The following is a 23,980-nucleotide window of genomic DNA, read 5'->3' on the forward strand; positions in this document are numbered from 1 at the left end:
GTTGCTCTGTTTCTTATAGTAATAGTGACTTTCCTGTTTAAATCTTTTTATGTTTGGCAAATTCCTCAAAGGCCGTTGTCCAGGACTTCTTAGAAGAAGGAACCATCTAGATTTTTCTCAAGTTGATCTAGAAAGTTGATATATTTTTATTTGATTTTTACATTTCTCTTGTAAATTTTAAATTATTTTAAAGCTGAATTTTTCGTAACTTTTTCTGAGAAGACATCTATGGCAATTTTTAATTTGTGCATTTAGAAAAATACATATTCTTTTTCTAACACTGTTGATTCCTGAACTAGTTACTTTAGGCTTTTCTTCAGTTAATCATTTGAGGGCTTGCCTCTTATCTTTAATTTTCTAATTTCTTTTATATTTGTTGTGTTAGAAGTGTTGTCACTTCTAAGAAATAGAAGTGAGTTCCCGTTTTGCAGGCAAATGTTCTTACTGCTTTCCAGGCTTGTGGGTGTCCAACATTTTCTGCTTTTGGAACTGGAAAGACAAGCAAGCAAAATGTGTGTTCTGTTGTGGGCTTAGGTATTGAAAGCTTTTTCTTCATTTCCCGCACGTTTGTGTCACCTGAAACATGTTAATGTATTGATGGCATCGTTTGAAGCTCTTTCCTGTTCCAGTTTGGAGCATAAAATGTTGATTTCAAAATATTTATTGTTTTGCAATACATGATCTTGGGACAAATTTTTTGATGTATCTTAAACTTGAGGATGACTCGGAATGTTTCTTCTAAATTTGTACATTTGACATTGTTTCACTTATATATTCTGTGTCTTGTAGACATGACCTATTTTGTGATCTCAGTATTGTCCTTTTAAGACATAGCCATGGTAATCTAAGTGGATTACCTAAATCCAAATCCTGGTGGTCTGCAATTTCTTTTGGAAATCTTTCTACTTTGCTCAGTCTTTGTTTACTACTTTAATTTCCCCTGAAATAGAGGCAGACAAAGCACAGCTACTGCTGAAACCAGGGTTTCCTTTAAACCTTCAGGTATGAACCTGAAAAAGATGTATTTTTAAAAAATACAGTCTCTGTAGTCCTTGTTCAGAGATAGTATATGTCAATTGGTCAATAATACTTATATTTGAAGACAGTAAAGCTAAAATGTAGTTTCCCTTAGTTATTTTGGTAAAGCAGAGTAGAGCCTCCCCCAGTACTATTTCCAATATGTTGTCTTTTTTTAATACAAAAGAGTAAGAAGACAAATTACTTCAGTTGCTTCTGCAGTGTTTTGATCAGTAGCATGTATAGAATGGCTTTAGGCGTTGTAGCTGATACTATTTTTATTTGTGAAACTACGTGGCAAAGTTTGTTTGTTTGTTTTTAATAATCTGTGTTCCCAAAGGCAGACTATTTGCTCATGCTTTTATTTTGAGCAATCTGATTTCTAAACAATATATGCCTTTAAATATATGAAGAAATTAACTGGTGCAACTACCTTTTCTTAGTTTTTTAGTTTTATTTAGGAGATCAGTGGGTGATTCCGTTACCCATAGATCTGTGTTAATGATATAATTTTATTGAGAGGGTGCCTTCATTGAGATTGTTTTGTAGAGAGAGAATTAATGAATTGCAAGATGTGTATGTGTCAGTCACCCAAAGCAGCTGTGAACTCAAATAGCTTTGTAATACTTTATGGCTAACAGTTCTTACAGATTTTGGTTGGTTGGAGCAATAGTATGTCTTCTCCTTTTATATGCAGCAAAGAATTATTGAATGCTTTCAGTCCATATCTCTAAGAAATGTACCCCTCAAAACTACAGAAGTATGACTTTAGAAGTATTCCACCTGTGGGTTTTGGCTTGTCATAGCAAAAAATTGGATTTGTTTTACTTATGCTACAGTATAGGATGCAGCTCTGTATATATCATACTTTCATGTCATTAATTTTTGCAGCTTATCTTGATGCTGAAAGTCTGGAGAGAGGAATGATAAAAGCTACAGAAAAACATTGAGTAGTAGTTTTCTGTGTAATACCAGTATCAGTTTATGTTGTGGTGTAGGTTTTGTTTTGGTTTTGTCAGATTATTGAAAAATAGATTTCTTTTTAAGTTGTTTTTAGACAAAAAAAAATGTTCACAGTTAATATCAAATTGTGGGCATGTTCCCATAAACAGAATGAAAACATTGATTTTGTTAGTTACTGTAGATGATATTTAATGCATTGATTGATTATTCTGTGATCTTCAAAGGTTAAAATGACCTGGAAGCTAAGAACGATCTCAAGGGTCTCTTCCAACCAAAATGATTCTGTGATATGAGTTTACAGGAAATATCTCACTAGGCTAGCAGGAGCGATGGAGTATCTGGGTTTCCGTGTTGAACAGCTAAGAAACACATCCCTTCCCAACACTTTTTCACGATTGAAATATATCTCTGAAATAGTTAAAAGCTATTGGAAAAAAAAAAAAGAGAGAGCAGCAACATATTTCAGCATTGCTGTCAACACTTAAGAGCACCATTAAAAGAAAGAATTGTGTGTCAAGGGGATGTTGTTATTTTGTGTATTATGTTCAGCCGTAAGCATATTTGCCTGAAGAGATAGTGGATTATAAAGTGCCACTGTCTTTCATGATGGAGCTCTCAAACATTTTAATGATCTTGTACATTGCAAAAGAGAGAAATTTTGTCTAACAAGAGTTGATAATGATTCAATAATGAACAATTTGCCACAGAAATATGCATTTCCATATTCATTTAGATATTTTTTGAAGTGTTTTGCAGAGGAAGTAAAGCTATTATGTTGGATTGGTTAGTGTTCTTCCCTAATGAATTCCAGAATTATCCTGTTGATTTGGTAGTATAAAAAAAGAAGGGCTGTTGCTTGTATTTTAAGTAAAACCACTGAATCCTCTTGGCACCAATGTAGTCTGTTAGTATCCATAGAGATACGTAGAAAATCAGGCTAAGATATATTGGTGGTATTGTAGCTCCATTTAGACTTGATAATCTTTGCTTATTCAACACTTTCTGTTTTAATTACATTCTAGAAGACTATTCACAAGGATATGAGATTCTTTTCTCTGTAATTACGCTGCCTTTTAGTTCTCTGCACTCTCAAGTGGAGGTCAGTTTTTGCCAGGACCCATCAAGCACGTGGTGTTGTCTCTTCTGTTGTGCTGTTCCCCGGACTTGCTTCTACAGAGCTTTCCTACTTGTGCTGACCAAGAAGAAAGCAAGCAGATCTTTCTTGAATATACATGCTGTTTCAAAAAGATGGACCCAGTTTGAAATCACTGCTGCTTTGAAATTGGGTCCATCTTTTTGAAATACTGTGTAGCTTAAAGAGGTTTTTTGTTGGCCCTCCTTGAAAATTTGAAGCGGGTGACTTCATTTCTTTTGTGTGTCTGTCTTTCCACAAGAGGTAGAAAGGATAAAGGCAAAATTTTGTGCTCTGTGTTTGTTGTTTGTGTATTATACAGTTCTACAAGCTTGTACATGATAAAAAGTCATTAAAATATTTAGTCAGTAGTGAGTGAAAAGGTGGTGCTTGGATTGCGATGTCGAAATCAGTCCCTTAAAGCAGACAGATCATTCTTCAAAGTTTTCTTTCAGGTATACTTCATTGTGTGTGTGTGCTTGTTTGTTTGTATCTAGTTGCTTTACAGTTTTAATTGGGTTGAATCTAGAGTTTTGGATGTTCCTGGGCTAGCCACAGGGTTTGAAGATCTCTCAGCTAAGGTAACTGGAAACTGTCATAACCAGGAACTGAACATGTGGGAATGGAGGATTTTAGATCATTTGCATCTTCCTGGTCTCACCTGCTCACCAACTCTAGCAGACCAGCTGCAGAGGTGTAGTTGCTAGTTTATTTAATATAATCTGTTGATGTTTTAACACACCTCAGACAGTATCTTGGTGCTCCTCTTCCTAACAAACCCACTTCATGCCAGGTGTGGCCATGAGATTTTCTTATGGCCAGCGTTTAGAGTATGGAGGACCTGACAATGCAGGGAAGTCAAAACGCATCAGTCAGTATTTATGAGAGAGGGAGTAGAAGCCTCTTACAGTAACTAGAGCTAGAAATTATTCAGATTCTTACTCAAAATATAGTTTATTATACTGTATACTATTTGTTTGGTGAATATAAAGGGTAAGCCTGATTCTTGTCCTGATGGAAATAAAAAGGTGAAAGAACCAACATAGTAGGTTTGCACTGCAGCTAAGACATCAGTAAGATGAACATTAGGGGCATCTTTGCAGCAATGTGGTAAATAGCTGAAGTCTCTGTAAGCTTTCCAGTAGTGATATTGTTCTTGAACAAGTTATGTAAGCCTTTTAAACCTTAATTTGGGAAAGGTTGTTCTCAGTAAAAGGAGAGGCTTTTGAACTTTAAAAGATAATTAAAAGGAAGCATGCATCGGAATTGTTTTGTAGTTAATCTAACTAATCTTCAGGAAAACTGCTAGTTGTCTTCCTCAGTAGCACTTCAGTAAAGGAATTTTGGAATCAGAGAGATAGAGCTTGTTATCAAATGACTTTATGATGGTGAAGGCAACAGCAGGAAGCAAGTAAGGGTAAATAGTTATTAAAATGGCAAACGTTAAGAACGATGCCATTGTATTTTTTACTAGGAATCTTGTTTTAATTACATTTTAGGAAAGGAGAGGGCAGATGCAAATAGTGAGTTGGCAGACCTGGTATTTGTCCAAAATAATAGTTAGATTTCCTTGAATTGCCTTCTGTAGTCATTACTAATTGAACACATGGAATAAAAAAGGCATCACAATGGAAGAGATCTCCAGAGACATGACTAATGGCAAGATTGATCTGAAATAATTTATATGCAGCGACATCAGTATTAACTTGAAGAATGTTGGGGACAGAATATTTTGAATCCTTCAGAGAATTCATTAGGAAGAAAGAGGAAAATGTTAAAAGAAGAAAATTACAAAATAGGGCCACAATAAAGATTATGACAAGTGCTTCAGTTCATCTCATTTTACAGGGGTAGGGCAGTAAGTTGAAAGAAAATTTTAAAAGGATAGCCGATAGGCTTCACATAGTGCATAATTATCTGTCAAATATTACTGTAGGCTAAGAGTTCAGAAAAAACTTCTCTTAGTAAAAAAGATGCAACTACAAGATCACCCACAGCTACAATACGTAGGGGTATGAGTCTCCTGCTCTAAGACACAGGTTCACCACAAGCCATAGCTTGTAAACTTCCCATGCTGGAAAAGTTCCTTGAAATTCAGTTTACGGTAACTGGCATCATGGAGTTTCACAGCATTATCTTTACCTTTTATCAAATCAGTTATTGTTTTGATTATTGAAGCTGAAAATACGAACGTCCCAGCTGATCTCTAGGTAATACATCATGGCTACTTTTCCCAAAGTAAGAATTGCCGTTGCTTCACACCAATAAAGTTTCATGTTTGGTTGCTTCAGATAGGCTTATTCCTTTAAATATATATATATATATATTTCCCCCTCCCTGCCCCCAAATCATTGCATAGCATTAATATGGCAAATGGATGTTTCACATTTCAATTTCCTTCTAAGAATGTTTGTTTTTCCTTTTGGGGCACGTCACTATGCTTAGTTGCTTGATTGATGCTTTTTATATATTATAGATGGACCAAAAGCCTAATGTGAATTTTATAGTATTTTATTGTTTCTAATGAAAATTTCGAACCCAGAGTAATGTTTTAAGTTAAATTTCAATGGTTTCTTCCTCTCTTCCAGGTAATTATACATATAATTTGCTTCATATATGAATATATAAAAGCTCCTTAAATAAATTTAGCTACATCCCCCCCCCCTTTTTTTTCATGCTGGCAGTGAGGTTGTTCTTTTGTTCTGGGATGCTCCTGGCCCTGGCTGCACTGCGCTGTGCGGGTCAGAGGCAGCTTCAGGTCGCTCGTACCTGTAAAATCTCGGACCTGACATGCTGGTTACTGCTGGTGCAGAGCCACCCATCTGCAGGCTGAAGCTTCCTAGAGCTGAGATGTTTTGCATCGGTTCACACACTTTCAGGTTATCTTCCCCGCCCTGCTCCCCCCAGGTATTACATTAAATAAATAAATTCCACTCACACCAAGGAATTGCTCTCGTCTGCTCTTCATTTTCCTTTTGTGAAAGCTAATGGCTTTCTGGGAAATTAAATTACACAGTCATTTAGTGACAGTGCTAAGTGCACGGCATTTTTACCCTTGGGTTTTTGCTCACAAGAGTGTGTGTTAAGCTTGGTTTTCCCTTCTGTTTATAGTAATATTTCAATCAAATAGCTTTCCTAACGTTTCTTTAAATACAGTAATACCTCAAGGCTTTCTACAAATGCAGCAGGGAGCTCGTGTCCTCTGTAACGTTATGCTGGAGCAGGTGTCGGCTTGTGCGCTCTCCCCCTTGAGACTTTGATCTCGCCCTGGTTCGCAGCTGCGGCGGAGGGGCCCAGCGACCCCGCTCAGGTGGGCTCTGCCAGGTAGGCCCAGCTGCTGCTCCCCGCCCGCGGCGCCCCCGGTGAGCAGGGACATGGGGTCGGCCGTCCCCCTCCCTGTTGGGCAGCCACCCCCTACTTGAGTGTGCCGGAGTGTTTTGGGAGTTTATCCTTAAAGAGTATGGGTAGTACTGTGCAAGTTTAGTAGATTTTTATTGTCTCCAAATCAGTGTTGCAGTCATTGTCAGACTCAGTCTGCAGTGCTGTGCTTCAAGGAAAAGAGGTTTTCTTTCTGGCAAGTAAGAAAGTGAAGAAGTGTGTCCTTGACAATTTATTGAACGATATGATTTAACATCATACCAGGAAGAGTCACTGATACTTTTCACTGGGTACTACCAGTGCCACAGGTGCTGTCACAGGACTCGTAAGAGTCTCTGCAAATCCGCAGCGTGTCCCACAAGCAGAATTACAGATCTGGGTGCCCCTGGGCAGGAGCGTTGCTTGCACTGTGCGCTAATCGGAAAAGGAAATGGCACCTACTGTTATAATGTGTTGGAGGAAGATGAAATGTTGCCTTCTTCAAAAAGCTCTCATGCTTAAACCCAGAATTTTGGTCGTACCATGTACTTCTGAATTGCCAGTCTGGGAATTTAAACATGCAAGTCTGTGGCTTTTAAACTTTGAGATATTTTTAGTTCTGATAACATTTGTTCTGCAGAGCTTGGTTTTTAGTTAATGCAATCGGATACGTTTGAGTGTTGATTTATTCACAGTGTACTCTGCCTCTGAAAGGGGGAATAAATAGTCATCTGATGAAATTTTTAAGTCTTGCACTTCCTCTTTGTTATAACATGTCAGTTTAGCTGCTGTAGGGTATGTTTATCTGTTACAAGGCTCATCAGTGCATGAAATGCTGAAAGGGCATATTTCTCTCCTGTGGTTCCTGCCATCCCTGGGCACTTGTAGATGTGTTGCAGTGGATGGGATCAGCTGGGTGAAGCGGTAGGATTTTACATTTCAGTCTGTCTGAAGGCGCCAAGCTCCTTCCCAGGGAGAAGGGAGGAGGGGGTGATTCTTGCCCATCCTGGTGATGTAACTTCCCCATGAGGCAGTTGCTCAGGGATCTACATAATAACTATTATCCTGTTCAAATAGGAGACAGGAGAAAGCTCACTGGTGATTAAAAGATAATTTTGTAATTTTTCATGGCTTGTCTTTGTTTTGCAATAAAGATGTTTGCTTATCGCCAGGTGCATAAAAATCATTTACTTAATCTCTATTTCATTCCATTAATTTTTTTTTATAATTCTTGTGTGCATGTAGCTGTAGCCTGTCAGTTGCTAGCGGTCCAGTTTTTAATAAATGCAGCAGCCTGTATCCAGTGATTAAATTCTGAACTGATCAACCAAAATGTTGTAACTAGACTGATTGTGCCAAAACAAGTGGCTTTTGTGATTTGGGGCACCATAGTATTTGCATTAATATGATTTGAAGTCGTAAATAGTTTTCTTCAGAGACTGGGTTTTAGTGAGTCAAATGTTTGTTGCTGCTGGAAACCTGACCTTGTTTGGATACATGGACATCTTGATGGGGAAAGCGAAATAGAAATGGAATGAGTGAGCCTGTTAAAGATGCAATTTTAGGTTTTAGATTGCATGAAGGCATTGGACCTCTAACACTGTTGGTTTTGTGAGTTGCCTGGGTGGCCACTGCATTTTCCCTAGAGTTCTAAGCTGCTGTAGGTGTGCAATGCTTGAGCCTATGTATAGCCAATTAATGAAACAAGTATCATCAAAAATTTTTAAATTGATTTTGCTAATAATGTCTGGACACTTTCACTTAAGTTCAATATTGCACCACAGTTTTGTTTCTGAAAAGTGCAGGAATGATTTTAACAGAATGGGTTGCAGTTTCTCTGCTCTTCTGCACACTCCTGTTAAGTGATGGTACTATCTTGCTGTACCTGTGAGGCGTTCTCAGTTGCTGTCTCTTTACGCTTTTCTGAAGGCTAACAGCACTGTGGCTTTCAGATGGGTGTTCAGCTCCTGTCACTCTAACACTCTAATATGTGTATTGGGAAGTCAGCTGAAAATTCTGCAGGATTATTTCTTAGGCATCCAGATGGAGGGTCACTTTGAGAAAAAGAAACCTCATTATCTTTGCCTGTGGAAGCTTTACCAGAATGGCATTTGATGGAGGGAGGATGCTATTTGATTGGGGATGGTTTTGGAAGACACAGAGGTCCCCCATATGAAGATGAAATAGGAGTTGATACGTCATTTTATGTGATGCTGTGTTATATCCGGGATTAAATAAACTGATGGGGTTGGGGATTACTGCTACTGATTCCTTTTAAAGGAAGTGGTAGCCTTAAGTTCAGTGATGAAATAAAAAGGCTTCATTGAAATGGGAATCGGGAAGAAACACAGCAATTACTATAGAAATAAGTTGAGACTGACAGTTTTTCCTAAAACTGCTGAGGTCTGGCCATAAGCCTTAAGGGTAGTTGGGATCCAAGCGCACTAGAATATGTAATTTGTAAATGTAAAATTTGTAAATTCCAATTGGGATTGTACAGACCGTGTGCAAAACCAGTACTGTTGTCACAAGAACTGTAACAAAATTTCAGTTCACTTCTCAGTGTAATAGGGAGCTCTAAAACAAGCCTGGCACTTTAGGCACAAATGCAATACAAATAAGACATTTGGAAATTTTTTCCTCTTATACAATGGAACATAGAGAGCAGAAGTCTTGAGAGTCATGTGTGACTTGTTAACAGGCTCGTAAGCTTCAAGGCTGATCCCTGGGATCTGCACTGAATACCTAAGTGCATGATTGTATCATAAATAATTTCATATCATGTTTAAAAAAGTTCTGCAGAGATAGGGAAGCGTGTACTTGTACACTCTTTATCAGGGTACTGCAGTTTTAAGTACATTTTCTGCATCGTACCAACAAAGTGTACTCTGCCTTTTTTGCTGTGATAAATAACGCTTGTTTCTGACTGCTTTCATTTCTTTCCCATGACATCATTTATTTGTTTCATGTATTGCTAGTGCATTACAAGCTGCCACCTAAGATTTAATTTATTTATATATTTATTTGGAGTCTTAAAGTACTTTCCAACTTAAACTACAGGCTGATTGATCTGCCTGAATAGAGATTTACAAAAATTAATTATTTACAGAACCATATTTCTTCAATATGCCTTACCTATCTCAAAAGTTGCATTGCCATATGCAATATTGTAGAGAATCTTCTGATCACATCACCTGAACTTCACAGGAGTTTGCAGAAGATGATATGTGTGCTATACTATAGAAAACATTTAGCACACCTTAATATTCTATATATCAGTCAAGAAATGAAAATTCTTTGGCACGTTTATAAGTTATTTTGTCTTTAATTTTGGAGCAGATTTTGTTTCCTTATCAATGTATTGCATTATTGTACAGCTTTGGGGTTGAAAGATACTGGAATTGATACAGATAGGTGAGATCAGAAACTGAGCTCTTGCTTATTTTCTGGAATACAATTCTGTCTTAGTTTGAAGTTAAAGAACTGTTATCCCTCCACCTGGTGTGAATTCAGTCTTTCTCCTGAATGATAGGTGAGATAGTATTTTTTTTCAGCAGCATTGTGTTTTGTGGTAAAAGATCTGCTAATATATTTTACCATCACTGAAAGTTTGGGTTTTTTTACATCTTCTAGGATTGATCTTTTTAAGATTAAGATAAATGTCATTCATACTGCTAGTATTTAAAATATTACTTCATAAATAACAAAGCCAAGGAAAGCACATGCCATTTATTCTCAGGTGTCTGAATCCGTCACTTGTGTGGGTGCGTTGGGTGAAGCTACGGGAGCACAATCTCGAGTCGTCACTCGTGGGTGCGATGCGCAGTTGACCTTGCGCGCTGTGTTGTTCTTGCCCAGCATCGTGGGAGCTTGGGGGTTATTTAGTGTTGTTTGATTACTGAGAGCGGTGGGAGGAGGAGCGGTGATTGGCTTGTCTTTCTGGTGCTTGGCTGCATTTCCTTTAATTTTTTTGTTCACTGCTTTTATTCATCAATGACAATTTATAAACAGTGCATGTTTCACAACGATTTCAGCCTTGCGTGCCAAACAACTGTATGATTTTGTTCCTTTGTTTGACAGCTCTCTGGCACTAAGCCACATGCACAATTGTAATGAATATTTTTGCCCAGTATATGTGTATATTCTTTATTTCATTCATTTTTTTTTGCTATTAGATTAGAAATGTCTCTTTCTAGAAATGTGGTTCAAAATTTACGTGGTAAAAAAACCCAACAAATTTGTAAAGCTGTTAAATGAATTGAGTATAAATTTGTTCCTTCAGTATTTTGGAGCAGGAGAAATACGGCTAGTTTTCATTGGTTCAGGGGCACAGTTGCGAACTAGGAAAAGGAATCTCGTTTGTTGGCAGAAGAAAACAGCTCATGTGTTTCTCCACTTGGTAACCATTTTACGTAGGATAGTTTGTTTATTTATACACAATAAACGATGGGCTTTTAGCAGTATATTTAGAACAGGCCTAAAGGTAAAGAACAGTTTTTTAAACAGGGGATTTTCTGTATTGATTTGTCTCATTTTACCTACATAGAAGAAAATTGAGAGCACAAATGCCTTGAACTCGAGATACCGACTTTTAACTGGGTCTTTAGTGCCTGGTTGACATTCTGTGATCCGAAGGAGGCGAGCTTCCCTGTCGATTGTACTCCGAGTTTCTGTTCTGTGCCTCCCCCAGTACAGGCACAGCCTGGTCTGATAGAGACACGGTGCAAATGCCAGTAAACCTGTGGGAAATAAATCGCCAAATGGAAAGGCAGTGATTCATCAGGAGAAAATATTATCCAGGCCCCAGTAACTTTTTTTTTCTTCTTTTAACCTGTGCTCTGAAGCATCTTCATTCCCTTGATAATCGATTTCAGCACAGCTATTGAACTGAAAGCTATGTTTTTAAAGTTGTCACATGCCCTTCTACCCAATCTCTCCTATTTTCTTGATGTATTTTTTGTTGCTTTCCTGTTTGTTAACGCAACGCAATTACGTGTCACTGGTCCAATTTATTTCCTTGAAAAATGCCATAATATCAGTGGTAGAAAATAATGAAAACTTTAATTTACACTAATATCATCAACAGAATCATCTGTCCTCAAATCTATCGAGTATAATTTTAGTGTAGTTTTACTGTGCAGTTAAACCTGTATTTTTGCCCCTCGAATGCACCCATCTGGATCAGGACGCGGTTCCACCTGAGCTCTTCCATCAGGCTCGCGCTCGGCTGCGCTCTGGGATTTTTCCTGTCTCTACCTGGCTGGTCTGGCTTCCTTGGTCTGTTGACTTTTTTGACTGTTTTAAGAAAGGCCTTTTTTTTTGTGGTTTTGTGCAGATGTGTTGCTCTTGTGGATATTACTTTCGTTTCCTTCATCTTAAATAAAGTTTTAAATCTGGTTGTGCTCCATTGTTGCTTACAGTGTGGTACTTATTTGGCTGTAACATCTGACCGTTGAAATTCAGAGCATATTATTCTTCGCATCCGCTCTGTGTTTTCATGGTTCTTTCTCTGTGCCCCTGTTACGGGCCAGTGCTGTTGGTGGGATTCCATCCCAGTGTGGGTCTTTTTGCTTCTTGTCGCGACATTTGTACTTTCAAACCCGGTACCTGCTGAGTGGTGTTTGAGTGTAGATTCTACCCAGGGTGCAGTGTAGTACAGTGAGTGTTCCCTTCACAGGACACAGAACTGCGCACTAGATTTGGAAGGTAAAAACAGTTTGTTCTCATATTGCAATGGAGCTGTAGCAATGCATTCTGTGATCCTCTGTTAGACGGGCTAGAAGCTGTAGTGAATGGATAAGTGGATAATAAAAGCCAGTATAGGAAAATATGTTTTAAAGTGGAAAAATAATAATTTATTGATGGCCAACTTCTAAACAAACCTGCAAGGCTATGGCTTAGTTACACTGGAAGAAGGAATAGGAGCCAGATGTGAAAATATCCTTTGGTTGGACCCTGAAAGTGTGAGTTTGAATGTAAAATTAGTAAAAATTTGCTTATTTATGTTAGGTCAACAGCATGGGTAAGGACATGCCAGAGCTTTTCTCTGCAAAAAGCTAGTTCACATACACATTTTAGTGTCCAGTATTTTGTCATTTAAAACATCTCTTACTGAAGCTTCCGAGATGCGTGTGGATGCTTTTCAGCACACTTGATGCCTTGTAGCATGTACCGTGCTGCTCAAGGCAAGAATCTTTGCATGTCAGAGTCATCTTGCTACACATGATGAATCACTTTGCCTAAAGATTTTCTGCCCACAAAACCTTTGGGGTGGCTTTGTCTCCCTATGGATGTTGTGTTCAACCAGCCATCTGAGCTTACTTTGCCGTGACCACTTTAGAAAGTAGTAAATCCAAACTTTATCACATTTTATTTCCACTTGTAAATGCCAAAAGGGGTCACATCATATAAACGCCTACGCAGAGGACACTGCTGACCAAAACCAGAAATAAGGCACAAAGATAACTAGTTTGGCTCTGAAACGACTGTATGACTTTAAAACTCTTTTGTTTGAAGGTTGTTTTTTGTTTTTTTAGAAATCTAATTTGTTACAAGAATCATGTCAAGTGGTTGTAACTGCAGGATACTGTCCAGAATGTGTGCTCCTGTTTGGTTGGTTGGTTAGTTTGGTTTTTTGTTTGTTTTGTTTTCCTTTTTTTCAATAGCTAATAAAACAATGTGTGTGATGAATTTCGTAGCTTTCCTGATTGTGTCTCTCTTTGGATACATTCTTTGGTTGTATTGGCCTGTAAGACAGGATTAGTGGCAGCTGGTGTTAAAGCCTGAATTTTCAAGATACTGAGTAGATATCTGGTCAGCTGTTTCCTTTCAGGGCTCCATAAATTTGCTATGGGGAGCCTGGGGGACCACACTATGGAGAACATTTTAGAAGTATATCTTAATGTTTTTAGGATTTAATGGCATTCATGCTCTTTAAATTAGTTCAAAATTTGTAGCATATCTGGCTGTTCAGTTTTCAAATTCAGTGATCTGAAACGATATGCATCAACCATTTTGGTGTGGCAAGATGCATTTTGTTGTGGCAAGGAAGTGGCAAACTACAGCAAGTAAATTTTATTTTGAGTTTTCTTTCTTCCTTTTCTTTTTTCTTAATTCTGAATGATTTCTATTGTTACCCTTTGTGCCTTTTTGCTTTGGGCTGTCTCTGACAGTCCGTTCCTGTGTTCTCCCCCTCCCGTGTGATCGGAGAGTCCGGCGCTCCCTGCGTACCCACCCAAGGCCTGTTGTTGGGAGGAGGTGGAGCTGGAGGAGGTGGCCCCTTTGCCTCCCATGCTGCCTCCCCGACAACATCCACCTGTTTTCACGAGCAGACTTCTGCAGTGATTTAAAGAGAGTGCAAATGGAACTGTGAATTACTAGATGACTAGATTTCATGTCTTGGATTTTTACACAGAAACACCTTTTATAACTTACGCTGCCTTTCTCCTTTCTGTACTTGGATGCTTTTCAAATATTTGCTTAAATAAGTTGGGAGAGCTGCTCATTTCTTTTCTGTTTTGGAAGGTAAAGCTAAAAAAAAAAAAAACAAACCTACAGACTCTTTTTTTCCCCCGAGGATATTTTTTTTTTTAAGATAATTATCCATCTTGAGAAAAATATTTTTGTTGTAATATCACAAATGGCCTTTAAATATAGAATAGCTCAAAGTAGCGTAGACATTCTCTCTGTTGCAACTTAAAAATCCTGCTTTTTGTTGAGAATATAAAGGATACCAATTCCTTAAAAACAACTCAGTAACTACTGTAAAAACAAAACACAGAACATAGATCGTACCTTAAAAAAACAGTTTAAAAACCTTCCTCAGCCTCAGTGTAATTCCAATTCTTCTTTGCAACGAGGCTTTCACTGATAAATTCTTGTTCCTTGTCCTGATTTTTTTGATTTCTCATTAAAAATGTGGGGTTTGTTGGCTTTCTTATGTTTGCAACTTTGACGGCTACTGCAAATTCTGAAATGTATGTAGTCTGAAAAAATTGTATTGGAATGAAAACTTTATTTAGAACCTGGAAGTACAGCACGATTAGTTACAAAAACACCTATTTTGAAGTCAAGGCCAGTTATTCTTGCTCAAGGTTTAATATTCCTTTTTTTTTTTATAATGAATCCAGCTGTTAAGCCTGGATGGAAATGAGACATTGTTGCTTGATGCCAACAGCTGATCATAAGGAATCTCGTTAGGCAAAACGTAAAATGAATAGTTTTTGTTGACCCTGGATAAAGCTGACTAACGTCAGCAGAGATGATTAGATAAAATGGACCAGTTAAGCAATAATTTCTATCTAAACTTGAAAGTATTCAATTGTAGCTGGGTTTGAATGTTTCTATAGTTGTTAAAGAACATTCTTAGTAGTGTTACAGATTTTCTTTGGATTTGAATTTTTAAAAGAATTGCATTTACTAGGGGAAGTACAGACCTAATTTTAGCTATGTTTTCAGTTTGCACTTTTATTTGTTGAAATCATTTTATAAAGTGTTTTTTTTTTTTTAATACGGAGCAAATACACATATTTTGCTTGCATTGACTACACCTCATTTAACCATTTTTCTCAAGAAATCATAAAACCCTTTCAGTCTTCACTGTCAACTGTCCTAAGTTCCAACCCATTTTTACCTCTGTTGATTGTAAATACTAATTTTTCTGTATTTGTGATACTATGAATATATCTTGCAGAAATCAATCTCAGGTTAACCATGTAACCAGTTACCATGCGCTGACACGCTAAGTTGTTTGTTTGTTTTTAATGGTTCCTTAAGTTGTAGCTCCCTCTTTCCAAACAGCGCTGCTTGTCTAATTTGTAGTGAGTGAATCAATCAAAGCTATATCTTACAAGATAGAGTTTACTAATTTATACACTATGTACTTGTGAATTAAATATATTTTATTGATAACTTGGCTTCTCTGTATTTTAGGGGTAAGAATCACAGTATAAGCAAATTATCACTAGAGTTCTTTGTAGAAAATGTCTCAGGAGCTGTGTATTGTTTTGTTCATGGATTAAAATTTGTGTAAGTGTTGACATGGCTCGTTCATTGATTTGAACAAACTGATTAAAATCTGCTACTGTTCTCCTGATGTCTTTATAGTCTCTATAATTTATATAACAACTGTTTTCCCTGATACCTGTGCCATGCAGGTTTTAAAAATTGTGTTCAGAAGTTCACTAAGATTTGTCTCTGGTGCATTTCATGCTGTCCTTGCAGAAATCCTCTTGCTCACAAGCAGTAACGTGTTTTGCCATCTTAGAAAAGCCTTTCTTTTGGTGCTTCTCTGATAAATCTTACCCTTTGGTGCTCTAGTTTCCACGTGTTGAGCTGAACCCTCAATTTCTGCATCTTAGCTTTTTTAGGTATAATTATGTCACAAGCAAGCAAAACCATGCTCCTTTCCTACCTTAGTCAATGAGAAGAGAGGTTCTGTGTTGTCTGAGGAGCAGAGGGGGTTCGGTGTCTGGAACGTGTCTGTCCCGGTTGCCTGTGGGTGGATGTCAGCGCGGGGAGGGCAGCTGAGGTGCCCAGCCTGGCCTGGACACTTGTGCTGACTGTCCCCTTGCTCTCCCTCTTGCTTAATGTTTCCAGGTAAGCATGAGCTTTATTGAGGCCTTTTCATTTTGGATGAGATTCTTTGTCAAACTCCTCACAGCCCTTTCCATTGTGAATGTCACCAGCCGTTTTTTGCCTCTGAAGAGATGTCAAGTCCGTAGCATAGCCATCAGCTTGCCCCGTGTTGCGTATGAAGTGTGACTAATATTAGTACTTAATTCATTATTTGACATTTTTCATTTCTTTTCAAGGGCTTTCAAAATAAAAAAAGCTGAATTTAATCTAAAAACCTGATCTTATTGAAGAAGATATACTGATTTTAACACTGTACATTCCCCAGATACTACAGTAATCAGCATTCTGCAAGTGCTCAGAATAGAAATGGTCATCAGGCCTTAATTTAATGATTTATTGATTAACAATTTTTGTATTCTAGTGAGGGAGAACACTTCCTCATCTGCTGCTGGTCAACAGAATTCTGCAAAAGGATGAGAATATTCCTTGGATATTACGTTTGGTTTTTAACTCTTCTGTGCTCCTCTAACTACACCAAGTCTGCCACCTTTTTATCGTGGGGAGGGTTTGGATTACAGGACTCGGAATTTGGCCCTGTGAAAAGATGAATCACACCAAGGCTCTGAATTGAGAGCAAAATACAAATGCTTTTGTGCATTTTTTGACATCTTTGAGACAGGGAACGGAGGAAGCCAAGGAAAGAAGATAAAAGGGCCTGCAGCAGTACAAATCGCCAAGTGATCTGGATTCTAACTATTTAAAAAGTGCTTTCTGTTTCTGGCATTATTTTTTCCGCTGCTTGTATTCATGAGTTAGAGTGTGCTGTGCTGTAGTCCCTTTGTGTAGCCCCCGAACGGCAAAGGAAGAATTGCCATTGACCTAAAGCAACATGTAGTGCTACAGAGTGCAACCCAACAACTCTACTTATCGTACCTCCTATATTTACTTCTCCAAGTAGTCCTTGGCAATTTATGCCTGAAAGCAAAGCCAAGGCAGTTCAGTAGATGTTAGACTTGCCTGATTTAACTGTATAATTCAGAGGTGTCTGCTCCTCATAGAATCAAACTAAGCTCTTTGTTTTGATACCAAGTGGTGGAGCCCTGAACTCCCTGGGCACTTGAGCATTCTAAACAGGAAAAGTGCATATTAATAGTTTTAGTCTTTTACATTTCAGTTGCAACTCATTTGCCTTTTAGCCCCAAGGCATAACGTAAAGTCAAGAGAAGATGCGCTGCTTGTCGTGTTTGTTTCCTGAGTATCTTTTTAACAATGCGGGTGCTTAATAGCATAGTGTGATAAGCTCTGGCCAAAATGTCTCCATATCCTTGTGTCCGTGATGTTTATTATGCTCTTAAGTCATCAATAACACAAATATAAAGTAACATTTGTAACTGACATACTTTGCAAAATGTGGTCAAAATCAGCAAGTGCTCTGATTCAAGTCTCAGTGTGGTATGATCACATCATGTTGCATAATTTTTTATCTGCTTGGTTTAAATCTACTATGTGCTATTGCTTTAAAAGAAATAATTTCTTTCACTGAGAGCATTTGCAAGTACATAGATTTGTTTGTTTTAATAGTTTTTACTTTGTGGTGTTTTTTTTGTTACCGGTGGGCCTGTTTGTTTCAGAATATTGTCTAACATATCACCGAGTACAGAAGCACATTCTTCCATTGATTTTTTTTTTTTCATCCCACTTTGTCCTTCATTTCAGCTTGCTTGCTGTTGTTTAAGGGTTGCTTTGTGAAAGGTGCGAGCGTGGTGCACGGTTTATTTTGGCAAAACGAATAATGCTGCCATTGATCTGGGTCTGAGCTGCCTTTCCTTTCCCAGGCAGAAGTTCTTTGCTTCAGGTTGTTTCCTTGGTGCAGGCTCTGCTCCGACTGCAGCGCCGAGCTGGTGGTTCAGCTCTACCCGGCACTCTATTAATATGCACAACATGACCGGTTTCGGGGGAAGGTTATTAGAATGCTGGTTTGTATCCTCCAGTGAATGAAATGATGTGTGATTATGAAGTCATCAGGCATGGACCAGTAAGGCTCGAGAGAGCCTCCCCCCCAGGTCCTGGGGGTGCCATTGATTGGTGACCATGTGTTTGTGCCCGATAGACTGTGAAATGGTGTGTTGCTACACGGCTGTGTTGCACCTGCGCCCCACCGAGGTGATTGATTGGTTTGGTCATGTGGAATGTTCCCATCTGGTCTGCAGTAATGTGATTTTTTTGTTGTTGTTGTGGTGTGTGTGTGTGTGTGTGTGGTGGGTTTTTTTCCCTTCCTTCCTCTTCTCTCCCATTTCCCCTTCATCTGCAAATGGCGAGCGCTGGCCGGCCGCTGGAGCGGGCAGTCGCAAAAGGCAGCGCTGTCTTTGCCTCGAGAACAAAGTGGGGCTGCTGCAAGCGCAGCAAGTGCCGCTTTCATTTCTGCTCAGAGATCTGAGAGTCTGTGCTCGTGAGCAGCTTCGGGACTTCTATAACTTTTCTAACAAAACTGGGGGAGGGACAGGATACAACAACCAAACCCCGAAACTTACGTGTTACTCTGCAGATTTCTTACTGTTTTTGCAAAAGCGCTCTGCTATTGTAATTAGATTACCCAAGTAGCAGTGCATGTGGAAGATCTTATTTAACCTCAGAAAAGTAGTAGTTTATTTATTGAAAACTACTGATGTTGCACTTTAAATGCCAAGAAATTATTTTAGTTCCTTTAAAAAAAATTCTATAGTTACATTGGGCGGTCTTGTTTGATATTTCTTAATCTCACTCCTTTTTCATAATTGATCTATTCATTCCACTTAATGACTAATTACATATCAGAGCACATCATCAGCAGCATTCATCATTGTAGAATGTAATAATCAATGACATTTCAACAAAGGAAAAAATAAATATGCAAATAAGGACTCATTAACATTTGCATGAGCTGTTTGAATAATCACGTTGCTGACAAGGCTGTAATTAACAGAAATTGATGCTGAGTTCAGTATTTGATAGTGTGTTTTCGCAGCGTTTTATTGTTGTCACTGCGGGGGCTGGAATGAAGTTCTGCTCTACTTGTACCTTGACTTAGGCTTGATGTGATGGGTTGTGCCAGGTAGCAGAGGCTTCTGGGAGTCCTTAATTCAGCTGTGACCTACACTTAATGCATAGAAAGATATTTTACTTAAATGACTGTATTGGTAATGAAGGACTGTTATATTCTGGTAATTGTGCTACAACTGAAGGCAAATCTTCTCTCCAAGTCAGAAAAATGAAAAATTCTTTGGTTTTTTTTTTTTTTTTTTAATTGAGAATCTTTTACACGAGTCAGACACTTGGAAACTATAGGATTTCTTATTTGCATTGAAAATGAGGTATTGATGTAGGGGTTTTTTGCTGCTTTTTGTTTGTTTGTTTCTTGGTATTCTGGCACAGTGTATCAGTGTCAGGAGGCTTGAGCTTTATTGTAATTGAAAATTGCTTGCTAAGGAAAATGTTGTGTAATTATGAAATGTACAGTCTCTCTCTGTCTCTCCCCTCCCTTTTTATTATTGCAACTTTAGTCCCCCTCCTTTTTTTTCCTGAAGCTTCCTCTTTTTGTCATGGATATCAACTGAAATGCACAAAACACAATAAAGCTGTTTATGTCAGTTTTTTTGGATGACTGTAAGTGCTGATTATAACAAGTTTAAGGAATTTCCTTTGTTGAGTGTGTACCCACGCCATATGGCTCAACATGGAACATTAACTTGACAGGGATAATGGATTGTGGTATATGGAGACAATTTTGCCTGCAGCTTCACTATAACTCATTCTGGTTGGGGATCACAAGTTTATAATATAGGATGCAGCAAACATCCAGATGGATTTACTTTACATAAAAGAGTTGCATTTCTTTTTATTTCCTGCCTGTAATGCGGGGGGGGGGGGGAGAGACTTTTAAAAAAGAATGAAAAGTAGTAAACAAAGAACAGGTCCTATTCAGGGAAGAAAAATTTCAGTGCAACTGTGTATATATGTGGCTGAGCTGTTTTGGTAACACTGAAGCACAGGTGAAGTGTTGTTACTTATATACACATACAAGGTTGTTCAAATAATATCCCAAGTGGTTTCTCTTTTCCAAAGATTTCAGTACAGCCCCAGTTCTAGAAACACATGATGTTCTAGGATAGTGTGAAAAAAGCTATTTGAAACAAATCTCTAATTTTTATTTAATTATATGATTTTTTAATCTATATAAGGAAAATGACCACTTAGTTAGCATTCTGGTGCTTTGGTAATGCTCTCATGGTGCCGTGTTTTCTTTAAGGAAAAAAAAATAACCGTTATAAGCTTTCTGTAATAAAGGAAACAAAATGCTGGTGGAATAGTTTAGTTTGTTTACTTCTGTGGTTGCCTGATGCAATGGGAAGCGTCCAAATGGCTTGGAGTGTAACAGCAGTCAGTATAAATCTAATGCGCCCTACTGAATGATCTGCGTGCCCAAGGTAAGTCCTAATTTTACAAATACTTCTACATCTAAGAGACTTTAAGCACGTATAATCCCATTAAGCACGTATGTAGCTGTTTGAAGGATCAGGGCCATAAATCCATATTTAGGCTTTTAAACAGAGCTACATGAGATGGCTTCAGCATTCCTGTGCACTTGTGATTGAGTTACACTCCCAAATAAAACTGGGTGCTTTGCTGTTTGAAAAGCAGACATCTTTCGGGAATCAGTTTCAGAGATTCTTTTAAAACACTGGGGTTTTTTGAGACTCTGGAAATCTTGACTTTCCATACTCCAAATAGCTGCTGTCATTTTCTTTTTATTTGAACCACCGTCACATGAGTATAAATTCCTTGATTTTGTTTGTTTGTTTGTTTGTTAGCTCTTGAGGTACGTACTGGAGCCGATGGAGAAGAACATGGCTCATGGCTGGGGAAGAGGGATACTGGTTGTGATTGTAATAGACACTGTTTGTCTGTCCAGTTTCCCTCCCCCATTGCTGACTTCATAGGCTGACATCCCAATTTAGTGTCTGTAATCATTATCCAAAGTTTCAGAAAGTAAACAGCTAGAAGGAATCTGCTTTTGAGAAGGGGTGGAAAAAAAAAACCTCACTAACTATTGAGCAATGAAGAACCTATATTAGCTTCAGATATGGGGTTTCTTTCAGGTTTCCATGCTGCAAATTACATTTTAAAAAGCTTCTCTGGGTTCATTATCTTTCCTCTGCATACCAGGCTGTATGTATGATAATCACAGCCAGGTGTAAATTTACTATGGGCTTAAGGACATTGTTGCTTGTATTCTTACTATGAAGTCCCTTATTTGCCACTGCAGTTGCATAAGGACAGCCTTAGGAAAACGCATGATTTATCATTAATATACGTAATAAAACTTGCACTGTATTTGAAGCAGAGGAAGAGCGATGTCATATCTAGTATGCCAGGCAGCTGGCAGATCTCTCTGATTTATTGCCCGCTGTTTGGGAAACACCAGGATAGGGAAATGTGCACCAGTGTTGCAATATACTTGAAGAACTTAAATCTGTAGATAAGAAAATTCTTTCCAGGAACTGTAAGGGGAGTTGACTGTTGCTACCAGCTTCTGGACTTCTTGTCTCCTTTTTGGCTTCAGAAGGAAAATAAAGAGTCAAAACCTCAGCAAACACTTAATAAAACTGAAATTTTGAAGATAGCATTTGTCCTGTATCAGCATTTACTGACCCACCAAGGAACTTCTGCAGGATGATATTTGCACAATAACATGAATGTTCTCCTAGGTTACAGTGATGACTACCTGCAACATAGATTCCGCTCCCATTACTAGTATTCTGCAAATGTGTAAATGCTGTGTTGGCAATAAGAAAGCTGCTTTTATGTGTGTGTGTATGTGGTTTTTATTCAGCTCCTGGAAAAGCTACAAATGCAGGCTTCACTTTTTTCTGTTCTTGTAATCCGTAGTGGCCTGTGGGGAGCACACCGATGATCCAGTCTTGTTAATGGCTTAGTGTAAGGATGTTGTAAAAGTCCAGTAGGTTGTCAGTAGAAAGGCCATCAATAAAAATTTATTAAGAGTAATGCTTGAAAGTGAATTCCAGTGGCCCCTGACAGTAAACTGCTGTAGCACTCTTTGATCCTGGAGGGTCTGCTGAATCTCAACTTGAAGTCGGTGGTTTGGGTGCAGAGAGCAATTTTTTAATTTTTGTTTTGCTAGTGATTTATTAATAAGTATTGCTGCGGTCTTTGCATTAATGTTTTTCTTGATTGAGCTGTGTTTTAAAGGCGCTTGGTTGGAAGGGGAGTCTTGTTCCGTTTTGGTGTAAGGAAATGCCTTTAGGTTATATTCCCATCTGATCATTTTTGTAATGGTGTAGATATTTCTTATAAGGCCTATAGATGTTTGCTTGCTGTGTGTGTGGGTGGCTCCATGTGCAGGGTGATGGGAGCCCATGCCAACAGGAGGGGGAGCTCTGAGCACAGCAGCAGCTGGCCGGGGGGCACTCAGAGCCAGGAGGGGCTCCAGGGGCACCCTGAGAGAGCTGGAAATGAGCGACCGGCTCCCGTCCGTTTCCAGCTCTTCTTGGAAAGTTACTTTAGTAATATTTCAGTAATTGAATGTGGATGCTTGTCTCCATTCTTGTCCTTAAACATGTGCATGCTGTGAGCCAGGACTTGGTTTCTTTGCTTGGAGAGGGTATACCGTTACTAAATTTTATTGCAAAACCAGAAATGGATTTCAGTCCGTACAATTTAAAGAAATCAGTTTCTAGCTTAAAGTAGCACTTCACTTAAGTTGCAAATTGCTTATTATTGACCTGTTACATTTTCAATATTTTCAGAAATTTTGACTGAATTCCTTAAAAACTACACTTAGACTGAGATGATGCATCCTTCTTTGTCAGATTTCTCTAACCAGTCTGCAGCCCACCAATATGCCCCTTAATGTGTAGTTTAAGTTCTATGAACAGTCCCTGCTGAATTTAGTTCTTACACTTGTAAGTACATATGTGCTTAGTTGCTTTATTAAGTTGCAGCCTAAAAATCCTTCCAATAAATGTGCAGTATTGTTTAGGTCCTGTTTTCAATGTGGCTTTTAAACTCAGAGAAGTGTGTTTAAGTCAAGGTGTGTGGACCACTGTGGAAAGGTGAGTGGCCATGTACTTAAACTGGTTCCCAAACAGATGAAAAGCTAGCTAATAAGGGTCAGGATTAAATTGTCAGCTAATAGGAGTCTTGTGTCTTCCCCTAAAGCAGAAGACTGTTTCTCATGATATCTTTCATTCTGAGAAGAGGTGTTTGCCTTAATGCTCCTTTTGGCACAGGCAGCAGCACCAAAAGCTGAATGCTGTTCCGTGTCTCTGAATTGCCACATGACTTTCTCCATTTACCAGTTTTAAAATGGTCCTCATAATATTTTTCTTCAACAACTCGCTTGAAGGAAGTGGGTTGGAATTGTAACAGGGAGCAAAGTTTGACATTCTTTGGCCAAAAATTTCTTTGTGGGACAAATGCTACTGTTACCAAAGTCTCGTTCAGTGATTTGAAAGACTTTGCATTAGTATCATTACTTACGGAATTGAATAACTTCTCATTTCAAAACAGAACACCAGCAGGGTTTGAAATGTTTGAGTCTGGCAAGAAAGGGCTTGTCTGTAAAACAGTGAAACTGCGTTGGGGAAATCCAGTGCCTGTGCTGGGGCTGAGGTACACGGCGGGCTGGTGCGAGCTGCAGCTGCATTTACCATCAAACACCGAGCTGGTGCCGATGAATGTTTTGTTTTTAGTGTCGTGGAAACTGTGAGCCAAAGAATGGATATTCTATTCATCTGGGAAAATAGCAGTTCACTGCATAAAACACCAGATGCTTCCAAAGCAGTTCTTAAAATAGACTTTGTGAATATAACCCTGAAAATGCAACTGTTTAAATCACCTCAGTACTACTTTGTTTTTCCGTTAGAATATACATGTAAA

At 38.5% G+C, this 23,980-nt stretch overlaps 1 protein-coding gene across 13 annotated transcripts in view; it reads left to right on the top strand.

Annotated features, from left to right (window-relative positions):
- The window catches only part of TCF12 (transcription factor 12), a 159,947-nt gene that overhangs the window by 53,734 nt on the left and 82,233 nt on the right, over positions 1-23,980 (top strand). Inside the window, exon 1 of one of the 13 annotated variants that reach the window (XM_065076979.1) lies at positions 17,922-18,208. The exons of 11 other annotated variants lie outside the window; for them this stretch is intronic. The gene's annotated coding sequence lies outside the window, so the exon portion shown is untranslated. Of the gene's footprint in view, positions 1-17,921; positions 18,209-23,980 lie in introns of those variants that run through there. One more of the 13 variants, XM_065076983.1, reaches the window with a different exon arrangement.

The sequence above is a fragment of the Columba livia genome, chromosome 11, assembly GCF_036013475.1.
Source record: "Columba livia isolate bColLiv1 breed racing homer chromosome 11, bColLiv1.pat.W.v2, whole genome shotgun sequence".
In the NCBI taxonomy this organism is placed as follows: Eukaryota; Metazoa; Chordata; class Aves; order Columbiformes; family Columbidae; genus Columba; species Columba livia.